The 19475-nt window shown below is 39.0% G+C and overlaps 1 pseudogene; it reads left to right on the plus strand.

The window, feature by feature from the left end:
* Positions 1–9262: 9262 nt before the first annotated feature.
* Positions 9263–17612, plus strand: LOC134730167 (ankyrin repeat domain-containing protein 18B-like; annotated as a pseudogene).
* Positions 17613–19475: the final 1863 nt, after the last annotated feature.

Below are 19475 nucleotides of genomic sequence, written 5' to 3' on the forward strand. Positions count from 1 at the left end.
TGGCCTTTTTTCACTATGCAGCAGAACTGTATTTCTGGACTGCTACCAGTTTGTCAGCTGAACAGTTCTGGGTGCAGCTTGTCCGATGACGGATAGCACAGCACCTCAATCTGAGTGCTCAGCAGAGTGCTTGTGAAGGCAGCACCACAGCAACAGTTGCTCAGAGGGAACGGATTCAGGAGCCTTGATTTAACAATAGAGTCCAGGGTTTTCAGCTCATTGTCTTTAGCCTGTCTCTGCTGGTCATGTCAGTTATGTACTATTCAATCCAGGAGGTGCTGTTTACATTGTAGTACATACATAGTCATTGCCTAATGAGTCATACAGAGAGAAAAGTAAGTTATAAATTATGTCCCCCATTTGCTGCAACTCTCAGTGGTAAGAATGATTCAGTGCAGCTATAGGAGAGTACTTCCATTGGCATGCCACCTGCCTAAAATACACAATTTTGTTAAGATATACTATAAAATTATTATGTTAATAGCAAATATTTTATGTAGCTCACTATGTTCCACGTAGTCTTCTAAGTGTTTCATGTTAGTCCCCAGTTAAACACCTGGTTTTGGAAGGCTGAAGCAGGAGGATCGTTTGAGCCCATGAGTTTGAGACCAGCCAGAGCAATATAGTGAGACCCTGTCTCAAAAAAAAATTTTTTTTTAAACACTTATCTGAGGCATGGTGGTGCACGCCTGTAGTCCCAGCTACATTGGGAGGCTGTGGTAGGAGGGTTGTTTGAGCTTGGAGTATTGAGGCTGTAGTGAACAGTGATCAAGCCACTGCGCTCCAGGCTGGGTAACAGAGGGAGACTGTCTCATAAATAAAACGTTTTGTATAGATTCCCATAGAAGTGAGTTAGACATCAGTCATAGAATTATTAGCTACTTTGATGTCTACCTTGGGAGTAAAACATATAATAAGGGGCAGCGTTAAACCATCTCAATCAATAGCCTCCAACTTCTCGAGAAGGTTCTTATTTCATGAATTTCTAAACAAGCGACTACCTGGATTAAGACATTTGGTGGACACCATTTTGAGATGAACAATCTTGAATGAGAAGAAGGGAGATCTCTACTTACTGAAGCTTCCCAATGACATAGTTAAGTGTCCCCCAAAAGAAAATTTAGAAGACTTTCATCATGCCATATCTCTATGGAAAAGGAATTTCTTTAAAAGAAAACAAAGGCAAACAATTGATAATATGATTCTCATGGGAAAGTTTTCATTATAAAAGAAAAAGAGGGCTGGATGCCGTGGCTCACGTCTGTAATCCCAACACTTTGGGAGGCTGAGGTGCGTGGATTACCTGAGGTCAGCAGTTCAAAAACAGCCTGGCCAACATGGTGAAACCCTGTCTCTACTGAAAATACAAAAATTAGCCAGACGTGGTGGTGTGCACCTGTAGTCCCAGCTACTTGGGAGGCCGAGGCAGGAGAATCACTTGAACCCAGGAGGTAGAAGTTGCAGTAAGCCGAGATGGTGCCACTGCACTCCAGCCTGGATGACACAGTGTGACTCCATCTCAAAAAAAAGAAAAAAAAGAAAAACAAAAAAGGGACAAAGTATACTGGTCCAAAAAAGAAGAAAGCAAGAAAAAAAGGACAAAGTATACTGGTTACTATCATAACAGTGAGATAGTCCCCCTTTGAGATTAGAAAATAACAGTACACTCAAAGCAACATTAATGAGAACCAACATAAAATAGACAACATTCACTATCTACAAAAGTAATCTGCACCAATTAGCAATGTATGAGCATGTGGTTGAGAATATTTTCTATAATATGTGTACTAGAAGGAAGAGACCTCAAGAAAATGGTCAGAGCTGGAAATGTAGATTAGGGAATCTAGGTCAAAGTTTTGAGATTTTAGGAGTCCTGAGAGAATTTAAAAAGAGAAATAACCACCAGGCATGGTGGCCACACCTGTAATCCCAGCACTTCGGGAGGCCAAGGCAGGAAGATCATGAGGTCATGAGTTCAAGACCAGTCTGGCCAACAAGTTTTTTATATAGGTAAACGTGTTCCATGATGGTTTGCTGCACCTATCAATCCATCACCTAGATATTAAGCCCTGTGGGCATTAGTTATTGATCTTGATGTTCTCCCTCCTGACCCCAACATGCCCCAGTGTTTGTTGTTCCCCTCCCCGAGTCCATGTGTTCTTATCATTCAGCTCCCACTTATAAGTGAGAAGATGCAGTGTTTGGTTTTTTCTTTCTGCATTAGTTTGCTGAAGACATCAGCTTCGGGTTCATCCATATCCCTGCAGAGAGCATGATCTCATTCATTTTTATGGCTCCATAGTATTCCATGGTGTATATATACCACATTTGCTTTATCCCATTATCACTGATAATGTCCATCTGGGTTGATTCCATGTCTTTACTATTGTGAATAGTGCTGCAGTGAACATACAAATGCATGTATCTTTATAATAGAATAATTTATATTCCAAAGTATGGTAATTTTAAATCAGTTTTGGTATTAAAAATCATGCATTTTGGAAAATATTGATAATGGAAAAATCCAAATTCTGCCAAAATATGTTAAGAAAATAGAGGGTAAATATATCTTTTCAAACTTTAAATGCCTCAGGCACTTAGTTAATCTTCCCCAGATCTGCGAAGACCTAGAAGGGGAGAGATTGGACTACCTTAATGAGGGCCATTTCAATCTCTTGGCCCTGCAGCAGCCATTTCAAAATACGTCAAAAAATATATTTTGGGGTAAAATATTTTGATTTCCTTCAGCTTCTTCTCTCTGTGATGCTGCACCAGAATCAGATTAGAAAGGAAGCCACATTATAAGTGTTAATAAAACCCATCTGATGAGATTTGATAGTTTGAAGGGTGTGTTTCCCAGACCCTTTAGATAGAAATTGGGGCCAAAGAAAACAAGGTCTTATTCCTCTATATAAATCTGTCAGTGCTTTAAGCAGTGAAAGAAAGATTTTTCATTTAATTTTACAGACTTGATACTAATGAAAAGGATAGCTTGTAAAATATAAATCTCTTTTTCTATAAAAAGGACATGTTGTTGATTCTCTTAGACCTTGAACCCTGGCCAGTGATTTGAAACCAAGCAGTACCTATCTCCAGATCTCTAGTACCAAATTAATTTGGGGTGGGGGGTAACAGGTTTATTGAGAAATAATGAACACGCCATGCAATTCACTCATTTAAAGTATAGAATTCATTAACTTTAGTATTTTCAGAGAGTTATGCCGTCATAATTACAATTAATTTTAGAACATTTTCATCACCCTAAAAACAAACCCCACATCATTTAGCCATCTTCACTAGTTTTCCCTTCCTCCCTCAGCCCTAGGGAACCACTCACCTTCTTTGTATAGATTTGCCTATAAAACTCTGAAATAAAAAGCAAGTGGTCTGCTGGGACTGGCTTATTTCACTTAGCATAATTTTTCATGCTGCATCTGTGCTGTAGCAGGTATTGATGCCGGGTTTTTGCTCCTTAGTTCAGCTACATCTGGGTTCATCTCTCGTGACCAGGAAAAATTAAGCATGCAGACACATTGAGGAGGGCAGAATTTATTATGTGAAAGGACAGCTCTCAGCAAAGAGAGGGTTCCTGCAAAGAGGTTCTCACCTCACAATTGAATACCAGGATCACATGAGCTGAAGCTGCCAGGCTCCTCCTCTGCATAAGGCGTGAATTCCTGGTGACTCCACCCCATCCCCCCACTGCATGTGGGCCTCCGGTCTGCTGCGGGCATGTCCAGGCAAGACAAGTCCAGGTTCCCTTATCTGCACATAACATCTGGTCTAAACACTTGTGGGGCTGGTTGGAGATTCTCCGGGGACCCTTCCGTATCTGCCTAGGCATTTTGCTGTCTCCTACTAATACGGTATCTGTACTTAATTTCTTCTTATTGCTGAGTAATATTCCATTGTATGGATACATCAAACATTTTATTTATCCATTCGCCAGGTGATGGACCTTTGGGTTCTCTCCCACCCAAAGGTGACAGACGTTCTGGTTCTTTCCACCTTTTGACTACTATTAATAATGCTGCTGTAAACATTTATCTATGCGTTTTTGTGCTTGCGTATGTTTTTATTTTTCTGGAGTATATACTTATGACTGGAATTTCTGGGTCATATGGTAACTTCATGCTTAACCCTTTAAGGAGCTGCCAGTTTGTTTTCCAAAGTGGCTGCATCACTTTACATTCCCAGCAGCATTAGATAAGGGTTTTAATTTCTTTACATTTTTCCTAACACTTACTCTTTTTTCTTGAACAAAGATTTTATCCTGTGGTGTGAAGTGATACCACATGTGGTTTTGATTTACATTTTCCTAATGACTAATTACATTAAGCATCTATTAATGTGCTTATCCATCTTTATATCTTCTTTGCAGATATATCTATTCAAAATATTTGCCCATTTTTTAAAATTGGCTTATCTTGTTATTTATTAATTGCAAGAGTTATTTATATTTCCTATATATGTAAGTCCCTTATCAGATACACGCTTTTCAAATACTTTCTTCTACTTGGCGTCTTACCTTTTCACTTCTTCATACTGTCTTCTGAGGCACAACAGTTTTCAATTTTGAAGTCCATTGAATCCATTTTTCCTTTGGAGTCATAGCTAAGAAAACACTGGCAAATGCAGTCACAAAGATTTATGCCAGTGTTTTCTTCTGAGAGTTTTATAGTTTTAGCTTTTACAGTTAACTATTTTATTTTGAGTTAATTTTTAAATAAGATATTTGGTCGAACTTTATTTATTTTTTGCTTATGGATACCCAGTTGTCCCAGCACCATTTGTTGAAAAGACTATTCTTTTCCCATTTTGTTCTTTCGTTAAGCTTGTATAAAATCAATTGACTGTAAATGTGCAGGCTTATTTTTAGATTGTCAATTCTTAGCTTGTTTATGTCTATTCTTATGTCAAGGCCCAATCGAATTGAATGAGAAGTTTTTTTCAATCATGTTGCATATTACCAGTTGTATTATGTCATAATAAAAATTAAATTTAGTGGAATATCTGTAACTTTACCTTTTGTGTCACAAAGGAGTCTCTGGCCAGCTTATACCTTACTTCCTGTAAGACATGATCAGACGCCAGGCTTACAAGACACACTTAATTTCTTTTTTTCTCCATTCAAGCCTTTAGTCTCTTTTTCATTGCCTCCCGCTATAGTTATATTTTCAGTAAATTTTGGTCACAGGATCTGCTGATATAGTCTAATATTTAATGCATTATGTTTTACTAACTCATTATAATTCATAGAACCTTCCATAGATGTTTACCATCTAGGAAGGAGAAGTTTAAGTCTGAGCCACCAGCTTTCCTCAGTGGAAATCAAGTGAAGTCATCATCTTGCAGTTTACAGACCCTCTTTCCTCCTGGTATCTGGTTCTCTTGGGTTGCACTGTGGCTAATCCTTTTCTTGGTGCAGATCTTGCATTCTCAGAAACCACAGTTCCCTGTATTGACCTCCTTTTACTGAAACAGAGATTCACAGCTCTGCTTTCTAGCTCAGTAGAGGATTCTTGGAATAAAACGTTTAACTCATTCCAAGAAAAAGTCTTAGGAGTGCAGCACTTCAAAATCAGGTAACGTTCAGGCAATTTATCAGAGACACATAGTAGATTAGTATTTTGACTTTCAAAATTTCAGAGCCAAGTTGTGTGCTACAGACAGACATTGTGGCATAACATAGAGATGGGATGGTCTTAACTTCTCCATACAAACAAGCTTGGAGTAAGGTAAAGGAGAAATTACATTTGATGTCTTAACACTCAAAACATACTATGCTTATTTTACTTCTGTGAAGACTAAAAATCATTCCATAATAATCTCCTTATTTCCTCATTTAGAAAATAAAATGAAAATTGAATACTAGGTTGATTAGTAAACACTCAAAGCTTCTTCTTTTAGAATTTTAGTTAATTGAAATCAGGTAAATGTCTGATTTTGCCTATGTCACCAAGTATTTCTAGTTGTTTTTCAAATCATACATCTTCTTGCTTCCCAGTCTTATTTCCTAACTTGAGGGGAAATTGTAAGGAGACACCCTTGCCTTGTTATCAGAATTCATAATTGAAGGAGTTTTAGGAAAATTCCTCCTCAGCAGCTTATGTCTCTCTCCTGGTTATCTGCTGCTTCTCAATAATGTTTGACATCAATAAATAAATAGCAACATTTATTAGATCCTGCTTTAAAGGAGACTCTTTTCTGCTGCATAAGTTATGTTTCCTGTTGTCTCTTTTTAAAACTTATTTTCCTAACAATTACCCAGAGTCTGGTGGCTTGAAAGAAAAACATTTATTTTGTTCATGAACCTGTGGTTTGGGAAAAACTTGGCCAGGACAGCTTGTCTCTGCTCCCTTCAGCTTCCCTAGGAACAGCTGATTAGTTGGGGAAATGGAATCCTCTGAAGCTTTGGTCACCCACTTGTTTGATGGTTGATGCTGGCCATCGGCTGTAAACTTGGTTGGAACAGGAAGCATAAACACTGACACAGGCACTTTCAGGCTCTCTTTGTGGCCTGATGGCTCTCACAATTGGGGCTGGGTTCCAAGGGAAAACAGTCTGAGCTAGGGAAGCCACATGGTATTCCTTTCACTACATTCTACTCATTAGAAGGAAGTCAGTAAGGCTGGCCCATATTTTGTTTTTTAAATGGGATGAATGAAGCTTCCCTTTTGTTTTAATTGACACATATATACATAATTATGGGCTATAGAGTGATATTTTTATACACGTATATAGTGTGTAATGATCAAGCTAACTAGCACATTTACTACTTCAACCATTTTTCATTTCTTTGAATTGTGAACATTCAAAATCTTCTGGCTTTTTAAAAATATACAATAAGTCATAGTTGACCATATTCACCCTACAATGCCACAGAACACCAGAACTCACTCCTCTTATCTAACTGTAATTCTGTATCCATTAACCAGCCTCCCCTCCCCTACTTCTGTCAGCTTTTTTTTGTTAAGAGACAGGGTCTTGCTAGTGTAGTCTGGGCTCTGGGCAACTGTAGTCACCCAGACTGGAGACAGTGGTTTGATCATGGTTCACTGCAGCCTCAAACTCTTGGGCCCATCTGATCCTCACACCTCAGCCTCCTGAGCAGCTGGCATTATGGGCATGCTCCATTGCACATGTCTGATTTTTGACTTTGTAGAGATATCGCCCTATGTTGTCCAGGGAGCTCTGGAACTTTTGGCCTCAAATGATTCTCTTGCCTTGGTCTTACAAAGAGCTAGGAAATTACAGGCATCAGCCATATTGCCCAGCCTTCAATTTTCCTTTAGCTCCCACATATGAGTAAGAATGTGCAGTATTTATCTTTCTGTGTCTGCACTTAACATAACATCCCTCAGACTGATCCACGTGGCCACGAATAACAGGATTTAATTCCTTTATACGGTGAATAGTATTCCACTGTGTTTGTGTGCCACAGTTTTTCATCCATTCATTTGGTGATGGACATGTAGGTTGATTCCATACACAAGCTGTTGTGGATAGAGCTACAGTAAACATATGAGGACAGATATCCTTTTGATCTATTGTTTTCTTTTCTATTGCCTGAATACCCAGTAGTGGGGTTGCTGGATCCCTCGGCAGTCCCATTATTAGTTTTTTTGAGAAAACCTCCTGTTGTTCTCTATAGTGGCTGCACTAATTTACCTTCCCACCAACAGCTTGTAAGAGTTTACTGTTCTCTGGAGCCTCACCAGCATTTGTTATTTTTTTTGTCTTTTCAATGACAGCAATTTATCCAAATTGAAGCAAGATTATATCACATTGTAGATTTGATTTGTATTTCCCTGAGGATTAGTGATACTGAGCATTTTAAAATTTATTTATTGGCTATTTGTATTTCTTTTTCTAAAAAAAAGTATAGTTAGATATTTTGCCCAATTTTAAACTCAGATTTTTTTTACTGTGAAGTTGTTTGAGTTTTTTTGTATATTTTGTATATTAGTCCCTTATTAGGTGAATAGCTTGACAATATTTTCTCCTATTCTGCAGGTTTTCTCTTCACTCAGTTGTTGGCTGGACAGAAGCTCTTTAGCTTAAGGTAGTGTCATTTGTCTATGATTTGTTGTTTGCCTATGCTTCTGATGTCTTACCCATAAAAATCTTTGTGCAGACGAATGTCCTCAAGCATTTTCCCTATATTTACTTAGAGTAGTTTGATAATTTTAGGCCTTACATTTCAGTCTTCAATCGATTCTGAGTTTATGTTGTTATATGGTGTTACATAGGAAGCTAATATCATTTTTCTCCATATGGATATTTAGTTTTCCCAGTGTCATTCATTTGAAGAGGCTGTCCTTTCCCCAGCGTATGTTCTTGGCATGTTCGTCCAAAATCAGTTGGCTGGAAATATGTGGATTTATTTCTGGGTGCCGTATTCTATGGCCTTTACCCCAAGAATCATTACTTCTTAAAATGCAATTCAAATTAGCACGAAACTTTTGCAGTTTAAGGAAAGGCTTATAGCATCAGAATCCTTAATCATAGATTTCATTATTTTGTGTTTTTTTTTTTTGAGATAGGGTTTTTGTCTGTCATCCGGGCAGAAGTGCAGTGATAATAATTCACTGCAGCCCTGAACTCTGAGTACAAGCCATCCTTTTGCCTCAGCATCCCAACTAGCTGGGTCTACAGGCATGAGCCACCATGCCCGGGTAATTAAAAAAAAATTTTTTTGTAGAGATGGGGGTCTCACTATGTTGCTCTGGCTGATCTCAAATTCCTGGCCTCAAGTGATCTTTCTGCCACAGCTTTTAAAAGTGCTAGGATTACAGGCATGAGCCACCATGCCTAATATAGAGTGTAATATTATTTTCAAAGTCTTATTCCTAGACCCATTTATTGACTTTGGCCTAAATAACTCAATATGATATCTCTGAAACTTTTTTTGACATACTGTGGGGAATGATAATGAAGGAAGGGGGTTAGACACTTTTTACTAGGAGATAACTTTGTACCATTTAAGGAGGAACAAAAATGAATTATCAGAAAAATAAAAGTTAAATGAAGTATAAAAATTCTATGGCAAAGATGATGATAGTAAAGAATATATTTTTATGACTCATGGTAGCTTTAACTTTGTTCTTAAAATTCTGAGTAATTTAAGGGGTCACATTTGAAGAATCTGCTGCATTACAGATAACATTTTATTGCAAGTAAATGCATTTCAAAATTTGCTATTGGTTTTGTATTAGACTATTCTCAGCCTACTTCATTATCAAGCTATACTATTTTATTCATGCAGTTTGATGATCTTATGGCAGAGAAGGAAGCTGTATCTTCAAAATGTGTCAATTTGGCTAAAGAGAATCAGGTTTTTCAACAGGAGTTATTATCTATGTAAAAAGTACAACAGGAATGTGAAAAACTTGAGGAGGAAAAAAGATGTTGGAAGAAGAAATATTAAATCTTAAGACACATGGAAAACAGTATGGTAGAACTTAGTAAACTACAAGAATATAAATCAGAGCTAGATGAAAGGGCAATGCAGGCAGTAGAAAAATTAGAAGAAATCCATTTACAGGTGAGTTGTTTAAATCAGGTAAGTTTACTTGTAATGTGCTTTCATTTATTTCACTGCAAATTATATTTTGGAGATTATATATATATATATATATATATATATATATATATAGTGTTTCATCTGCCTCTCTTGTAGCAATCTGCTTTGTAGAGTTCTAGAAAAAAATGGTATCTGTTTTTTCTTTTAAATATTTAAATTTCCATTATTATTATAACAAAATCTTTCAGAGTAATGATTCTCATTATGGAGTCATTTGATGATTAAGACCAGTTGGCAAAGGAAAAAATTGTGATTTAGAAATTATGTGATAATTATGAATTGGTCTTAAGCTACAGTGTTCATTGATCACTTTTTAAAATTATGAATGGATTCTATTACTTTTTATATGACCAGATTACATTAATACTAGCATAATTATGATTTCAAATTTTTACAAATCAGACTTAATTCTGAATTCAGTTATTAGTTTTGATATTGCTGAAATATTTTAAACTTCAGCCTCTTTTTTAACATATTAGAAATACTCTTTGAATCACTGACGCAAAATGAAAGGCAACAAACATAATAATTAGGTTATAATTGTTTTAAAAGTGTATTCTTTTCCTCTGTTTTAGGAACAAGCACAATATAAAAAACAATTAGAGCAGTTAAACGAGGATATAATACAGCTTCACTAAATAAGAAGGAACTCACACTTAAAGATGTGGAATGTAAATTCTACAAAATGAAAACTGCTTATGAAGAGGTTACAACTGAGTTAGAAGAATATAAGGAAGCCTTTGCAGCAGCGTTGAAAGCTAACAATTCCATGTCAAAAAAATTAACTAAGTAAGTCAAAATATACACTCATAGAAAATGAATTAAGCTCATTAATTTGTTTCAAAAGCATAATTTTTAGTGAGATGGCTTCATGAGATTAGAAGGAAGTGAATGCTAATTTCACAATGTAATTTTGAAAAATAATGTTAGTAAATAATCTTACCTTTAAAATGTTAGTCAAAGATAGTTTTTGTCTCTCCTCTCATTTTTTTTTTTTTGCTTTTGTATGGCTTTTTTTCCTGAAAAGTCTCATGTAATTAACCTGATCTGTTAGTTTTTTTCACTAAGTATTTTTGAAGCTTTATAATTAATGAAGTGATCTTGTTATAAAATTACTTGTCAGAATTTCCCTAAATAGAAATATTAATGTGTTTAATTTACTTTTCTGTAGATCACAACCTAAATGCAAAGTGGTCCTGCTACTCTGGTCACAATTGTTTTTGATTGTGATCTTTAGTATTATCACCAGAGGGTGCCTCAAGAAAGACTATTTGTGTAACATATTCAAGATGTTACAGAAAGGCACCCTTGTGAAATAGGGAATAATTATCACAGGAATTTAAAGAAGTGTAATTCACAAAGCGGTTAAAAAATAGCACCTTGTTCAGCCTGAAGCAGTGTGTGGAAGGCAGAAAGAACATGCCCCACCTCCAGGGCCTTTGTCACAGAATATGGGCCTTTGTCACTAGAATATGGTGTCTCTTAGAAGATTCATGAAAGAATGAAAAGGATCCTGAAAAACACTCGTGAACACAGATTTCTAATAACTTTAATATCATGGGTAAAAATTCCTCATAAGTTCCCCGATACCCCAAGAATTGGACTGGTTAAGAATTCTCAAAAGTTAGGCTGGGTGCAGCTGCTCATGTCGGCAATCCCAGCACTTTGGGAGGCCAAGGCCAGTGGATCACTTGAGGTCAGGAGTTTGAGACCAGCCTGGCCAACGGTGAAACCCCACCTCTACTAAAAATATAAAAATTAGCCGGGTGTGGTGGTATGTGCCTGTAATCCCAGCTACTCTGGAGGCTGAGGCAAGAGAATTGCTTGAACCCAGGAGGCGGAGGTTGCAGTGAGCCAAGATTGTGACACTGCACTCCAACCTAGGTAACAGAGTGAGACTCTGTCTCAAAAAAAAAAATCCCAAAAGTTTAATAAAAAGACCAACTGGTTTATAAAACTGCTAACCTAAGTAAAACAAAAATTGTATACCAAGGAAATATTTTGCCACATTTGCAAGCTAAATCACCAATATTGAAATTGTTTAGATATATAATTTAAATAAACTCCATGGTCTAAGTCAAATCACCTATAACTACTCATCAGTTACCAGTGCCATGCACCTAATTTGGAGAAGCAGCTGGTATTCAAGAGGATGTAAGTCTAATGTTAATTAAGCACAGACTTATGAAGAACCAGGATGGCCACCTTATCCTTCTTAAGTCCTTAAAACTTTTGTTATTAAAAGTTCTGCATTCCATAACTCATCATGGAAAGAGAAAATGATCCAAATTAAATATATTGGTGTGGTGATTTGTAAACTGCTAAAATAGTTTATAACCAATGTTTGGTTTGTCAAACCTATATTCCTAGGAAAACAATCAAAACTTCAGGTACATTTGGTTACCTGATGGGCCATTTAAACATTGTATAAAGGGATTTCATTCAGTTGTCATTTTCAGTGCATGTTTTCTGATTGTATAAAAGCTCTTCCATGCGAGAGAGTTGATGTTAAAATAGTAGATTATTACCCTGCAGTGTATTTTCACCAGGTAAAGAAAGCCTTTTATGGTTCACTGAAGACAGTCAACCCCTGCAAAATCTAGAATCTGATGACTGGATCTTCTGAGAACATCAGAGAAGGACTGCCCTTGCCATCCACATGACAGCAAAACTTTAAAACCTTAAACTTTGGGTTCATAGTCTCACAACTCAGAAGGGTCCTTCCACACTTGGAACCATATACCCACTGGAACCCTTAAGGTAAAGCTAACAAGGACAGTTCCCCCCCCAGAAGAAGATGGCATCCTTAATGTGAACAGCTTTTCCCAAGATCACAGATCAAGACTTCTCTACTATCATGAGACACTTATCTGAAGTATCTGTGCAACTGCTAACACTTATAACATGTGGAGAAAACATGGGGTATTATAAAGATTTGGTTGTAGGGAATTAACAGAAAAACCCACGAGTTAAGCAAGTAAGCTCTTTATCTAATTCATTCTTTAATCTATTTGATTTTAGGTGGTTTGATTTATGGGGACCCTGAGTTAGGAGCATATACCAAATTCTTGGTGTTATCCCAATAGTCATAAGAGTCTCCCTGGTGCACTGTACTTACTCAAATGTTTTAAGAGTTTGCATGCAGGCATCTCTAAAATATCAAATGGTATCTCTTCAACTGGAATGACAAGAGATTAAAAAAAAAGTGCAACCATAAGGACACCATAACCTATGAGTGACATGCTAAACCGGAAACCCAAAACAATGAGAGTGACATGCTAAACCAGAAACCCAAAACAATGGGAGTGATGTACTAAAACTGGAACCCAAAACAATGGGAGTGACGTGCTAAACCAGAAACCCAAAACAATGGGAGTGACTTGCTAAAACTGGAACCCAAAACAATGGGAGTGACGTGCTAAAACCGGAAATGAAAACAATGGGAGTGATGTGCTTAAACCAGAACCCAAAACAATGGGAGTGACCTGCTAAACCAGAAACCCAAAACAATGGGAGTGACTTGCTAAAACTGGAACCCAAAACAATGGGAGTGATGTGCTAAAACCGGAAATGAAAACAATGGGAGTGATGTGCTTAAACCAAGAACCCAAAACAATGGGAGTGACCTGCTAACCAGAAACCCAAAACAATGGAAGTGAGTGTAAAACCAGAAACCAAAACAATGGGAGTGATGTGCTTAAACTGGAACCCAAAACAATGGGAGTGACCTGCTAAACCAGAAACCCAAAACAATGGGAATGACGTGCTAAAACCTGAACCCAAAACAATGGGAGTGACGTGCTAAACCAGAAACCCAAAACAATGGGAATGACTTGCTAAAATCGGAACCCAAAACAATGGTAACTAAGAGTGATGCTAAGGCCCTACATTTTGGTCACACTCTCAACTAAGTGAGAACTTGACTGAAAAGGAGGATTTTTTTTTCTAAGACAGAGTCTTGGTCTGTCCCCCAGAGTGGAGTGCAATTGCACGATCTCGGCTCACTGCAAGCTCCGCCTCCCGGGTTCAGGCCATTCTCCTGCCTCAGCCTCCTGAATAGCTGTGACTACAGGCACCCGCCACCACACTTGGCTAATTTTTTGTATTTTTAGTAGAGATGAGGTTTCACCGTATTAGCAAGGATGGTCTCAATCTCCTGACCTCGTGATCTGCCCACCTCAGCCCCACAAAGTGCTGGGATTACAGGTGTGAGCCACCGCACCCAGCCAAAAGGAGGAATTTTTTAAGCAAAATTATGGGAGGCCATTGTTTTGAACTAAGCTCATGCAATAGGTCCCAACAGACCAAACCAAACCAAAATGGAGTCACTCATGCTAAATGTAACATAATCAAACTAAGACTTTAAGGAAACACATAAATCCTAGAAGAAGCCAGGTTTTGTTTTTCTCCTGTAAACAGGATGTTCCAGCATAAGAAGATATCTTCTACTCAAGTCCTTGTTCCACCTTTTCAAATCTCACTGTTCTATTTCCCAAGGGGTTTCTAAACCAAGTAAGTACATTTGCAAGGGTAATAGTGACACCAGTGACTGAAGTTTTGGCCAATCTCTCAAAATTGAGAAAATAACCAAAGGGAAGGCATTGTTAAAGTGAACTAAGTATGGCCTGAGAAGGACTCCATAATTATATATATGAGTCCTTGTGGATGAACTGCAACCTACTTTAATAGGTATACAAGAATGAAAAACTAACTTGAGAGTATGCACCTGGAACAACAGCTACATCTTGGCCAATCCCAATGGCCAAACTTCAACCACTCAGGCACTGCCAAATGTTCAAACTGTTCAAACAAGGCAAATGCTGAGTTGTTTCTGTACCTCACTTCTGATTTCGGTATGCCATTTCCCTTTTGTCTATAAATCTTCTTCCACCACATGACTGCGCTGGAGTCTCTGTGAATCTGCTGTGATTCTGGGGACTGTCTGATTCGTGAATTGTTTATTGCTCAATTAAACTCCTTTAAAGTTTTCCTTTTAACAGAACTAACACAGAAGAATTTCCAGATCATGACCAGACGTTTTGTAATATCCAACCTTGTATTAACATGAATAGACTCTTCCTTAGATAGCTAACCTTGTTTTTAATATGAACAGACTCTCCCTTAGCTGAGAAAACCAGACAAACTCCATTTGACTCCTTCATTTACAAGACATCAAGGGCTCCTTAACCACCCCCTTTCCTCAAGTACTTTAACTTGTGCAAGCTGATTTTCAACATATCAAAGAGTACAATTAACTGATAAAGTGCTGAGACAAGCGATGTCCACAGTTCCCAGCAAATTACTCAGAGATAGTATCATAAAGCCCCCACATTTGTCCGGCAGATAATGCCCAGAGCCCCCTCACCTATCACTTTGTGGTGAATTTAAAGCCCCTGCACCTGGAACAGTTTGTTTTCCTGTAACCATAAGTATTTTTAACATTTTTGTCGTTTTTTTCTTCTGTAAAGTTGCTGCAGCTAGAATCCCCCGTCCCCTCTCTAAACCAAAGTATAAAAGAAAATCTATTCCCTTCTTCGGGGCCAAGAGAATTTTGTGCATTAGCCATCTCTCAGTCACCGGCTAATAAAGGACTCCCGAATTCATCTCAAAGTGTGGCGTTTCTCTTTAACTCACTCAGGTATGACAGTTTCAACTATGGTAGAAGACTCGAGTAAGGCAAATACAGTCCCCCTAAATTTGACTATTATTTAGGTTAATGGTGAGTTTAGAAGAAATAAGTTAAGACTACACAGAGTGGGCTAAAGTGCAAATAAACACTGGAAATATTTCCCAGAAAATATGACTTTGAACAGGCTGCTGCACACCCTGCATGTACAGATAAACTAAGAAAAAGGTGTGGAGAGTTATTTAAGGACCTATGGTTAACTCAGTCCTCAATATGTTCCAGGTTTCATCCATGAATCGAGGAGGACCTCCCAAAAGCTGTTTGGGACCACACTCTTTGAGCAAGGAGCATACCTTATGATGGAAGCTGTGCTTTAGTGGCCGATGACCATTTCCACTGCACAACACTACAAGTGCTTACTGCCAGGCTGGTGTGAAATATGTTCCAGCACATAATCTATGTCACCAATGAAGGTGGTGGTTCAGACTTGGTGCACACAAGCTTTCCTGTCCCACAAGAACACAGCATGCTCTCTTCTCGGATTCCATTCCAATCACATAACAAATATGACTGCCTTTTTTCTCTCGGCATCAGAAAGATCAGAGGAAAATTTGCACTCAACTTAGACAACTCTAAGCTCTTATAACCTGCCTATATCTACAGGTCAGCTTTATCTTATTTATGTATATTTCCTTCAACTTGAGTTTTACTTATTTCTACTTTTCCTTTTTAATTCACAGACACCCATAAACTCAGAAAATACAGTGTAAAACAAACTGAAGAACAAATAAACAACTCACCAGAGATTTATTCATTTCCTGTTGCTCTTGGAAACACCAAGAGGACACTGGAAACATAGCTGGGATAGAAGGCAAATGACGTGGATTAAGGAGAGAACTGGTGTGGTGTGCTCCCAGATTCTTCTGCCCAACACTCTAGACACATTACCTGGGAAAGCCCTCCTCCCTCCTGAAAAAGAAAAACTTCTCCATGGGAGAAGAGTCCTTCATGCCTCATTAGGGGCAGCAAAGACTCAAGTTAAGATAAGATACATCTACAAGTACATTAATTGGTAGACATTAGATGCACAATTTATTTTTGAATAAAAATATGTATTACCTACTAATTTAGTAACAATATTATCTAAAGATATAATCTAATAATTTAATACAAAGAAACATTATAAGTTCACTAAAATAAATGTTATAGAAATATACTGAGCTGTATTAACTATTTTCCTATTAGTATGTAGATTCCACAAATAACTTCATATGAGTGTTGCCATGACAGTACATCTTGCTTTTCTATACCTGAACATTATGGAAAGTGCATCTTGCAAACCAGCAATTTTGGTCTACAGTTACGTTTTTTAAAATGTACATAATATGTACTTCCTGCAGTACACCATTCTACTCATGTTTCCCAATAACACCTTTCTTTCTATCCAAGCCCTCATATTATGCTCTGAGAATAAATTGGGCTTTTCCATCTGACTTGTCCAGTGAATGGACAATGGAAAATGTGATGCAAATATCCATTGGTTCTTCCCTTTTTGGACACAGTCAAATTGTGAAGAGGTCTGGAGCTACCATGTTGGAGACACAGGGCCTAGCCAAGAGTCACCACAAACCACCAGATTGTGAAGGAAACTATCTTAAACCAACCAGACTCAGTCAAGTCACCAGGTGACTAAGGCCTTTTTGTGATCCAGGCAACACAAATATATCAACTACCCAGCTGAACCCACCACACCAAAATGCAGATCCACAGAACTTCAAACAAATAAAATGGTGGTTGTTTTTTATAAGCCAGTAAGGTTTAATTAGTTCCTTAAACAGCAAGTATTAACTGTTACACCTAAGTGAACAGAATTCATTTCTGTGTTTTTAACAGAATTACGTAGGGGGAGAAAATCTTAAATTACAAATCAAATACAATCAATAGAACTTCGCAATCTAATGCTAAATTTGGTGATGGACTAGGTTTAATATATCTCAGACGCTGGAAAAATCGAGCTAAGGTTGAAGGAATGGGACGGTGTTTGGAGAGTATTTTAATCTTCTCAAGTATGACAGGTCACTCCTGTACCCCAGACCACACTTTCAGGCCCCTTCAAATAAGGAATATTTCCTAAGTCCTTGACAGTTCTTCTCAGCTGAATTCACCTCAACCTTCTGAAAGTTCGTCCAAACTTTCTACTATCACCTAGTCTTTGCAAATCTTGTGCATTCTAGGGAGTAGAATTAATATTTCCTGAGCGAGGAAAACTGGGATCTTCACCTGTGACCTTTTTTCCTCCTCTGAAGCACCAGTGAGAGGTTAGACCAGATGGCTGTTATTTCAAGTGCGCTTCTTATTCATAGGGAACCCTCCCTTTCAAACTTTGTAACACACAGTTAAGACTGAAGTACCCTTAAGGCTGACAACCATCATCCATTACACCATCTCCCTCGCGGAATCAGTGAGTTCTTCCCTGGAAACTAGGTCTCATACAAACTTCTGTAAATGCGACCCAGGAGGACTAGGCAGGTCACACAGTGAAGGAGGGAACCAGAAACTTCACTTGCTAAAGAGACACCAGGAAACCCAACTAATACAAATGGCAAGTTTAAGACTAGAGGCGCACGCGTTTCGCACTACTCCTCTGGGAATGGGGAACGTCTCCCGAGAACTGTGTGTTAGCACCGGGACACATGGGCAAACTGAGTGACATGCGGGTTGGTAACCGGGTCCCTCAGCGGCAGGACAGGAGCTTGGCCTGCAGACTCCAGGCCCAGGGCCACCGGCCTCGCCTACCTGCTCCTGCACCTCTAGAACCCGCTTCACTGCCAGGACCCCACGCCTGTCCTCCCAGCCCCCGCCAGGGTCCGCGGCCAACACCTGCACTTCAGGCCCTGCCTGCCCGCGATGCGCCCACGCGTCTGCTCCCACAACTAGGGAACACTGGTCTGGCCCCCCGGGATTCCCTGAGGCCCACGGGTTCCTCTTCGCCCTCGCACCGACCCGCAGGGACATAGAACCAAGCCCCAAGCTGGCCCAGCTACAGGGCCGCCTCTGGGTGCCACACTTCCGGAGGAAAATGGCGGAGTGGGCCGGGCGGCGCAAGCGCAGAGAGAAAAGCTGGTTCCCAAGGTCCTTGATGGTAACATCATTGGAAGGTGACACTACATTTCCCATGAGGCTCTGCGGTCCCCCGTTAGGAACCTACGCAGGACATTCTGTTTTGCCCAGCAGTTGAGTTCAGTTACCCAGACACCCGGACTTAATGGATCAGGACTGGTCCCAACCCAGGTGACACAGATGTGGCATTCTGGTTCTTTATTAAATCCTGGTTTCACAGCCTGGGACATTGTGAAAATAATGGAGAAATTTCAATAGAGGCCAATTGGTCTATGCTATTAATGAGTAACTTTTTTTTTTTTGGAGACGGAGTCTCACTCTGTCGCCCAGGCTGGAGTGCAATGGTGCAATCTCGGCTCACTGCAACCTCCGCTTCCCGGGTTCAAGCGATTCTCCTGCCTCAGCCTCCTGAGTAGCTGGGATTACAGGCGCACGCCACCACACTCGCCTAATTTTTGTATTTTTAGTAGAGATGGGTTTTCACCATGTTGGTCAGGCTGGTCTCCAACTCCTGACCTCGCGAGCCGCCCTCCTTGGCCTCCCAAAGTGCTGGGATTACAGGCGTGAGCCACTGCTCCCAGCCCTCAAGTCTATTTTTTATAGATGCATTCGAAAGCATGAAAAAAATCATGTTTCTATTTTACTTTAAAATTTTAAAAACACAACTAATGAATATGGTAATTCTCTTCCAATCCGTTATGTTTTCTCTCACTAAACTAATTTGTGAGCCTTCAATTTACACAGTTAGAAAATATGCTCTAGTGCATATACTAGGATAAAATAACAGGGTCATAAGACAGGTGCACTCCATAATCTTTGTGACAACTTACACTTCCAGTGTCTGATAAATATTTGCCTGCAAACTCCCACGTTTCATCCATCCATCAATCAATCAAATCTACCTATCTTTATTTATTTATTGTGAGAAAGACCTGAAATTTGCCTTTCCTTCCCTGATTTCTGCCACAAACTAGGCAAGGAGTTCTGCCTAGGGGTTTCTCAGAGCTCCAGCTACCACTGAGGTTCCTAACAGGGAAACTCAGGCTTGAATGCTCAGGGTTGATGTGGGAGTGCGTGTGAAACAGGGGTGGGGTGAAAGGGCAATGACGTTTGTAGGTGGGCAGATGGGGGTGTGAAGGGCTT

The sequence above is a fragment of the Pan paniscus genome, chromosome 23 (assembly GCF_029289425.2).
Source record: "Pan paniscus chromosome 23, NHGRI_mPanPan1-v2.0_pri, whole genome shotgun sequence".
In the NCBI taxonomy this organism is placed as follows: domain Eukaryota; kingdom Metazoa; phylum Chordata; class Mammalia; order Primates; family Hominidae; genus Pan; species Pan paniscus.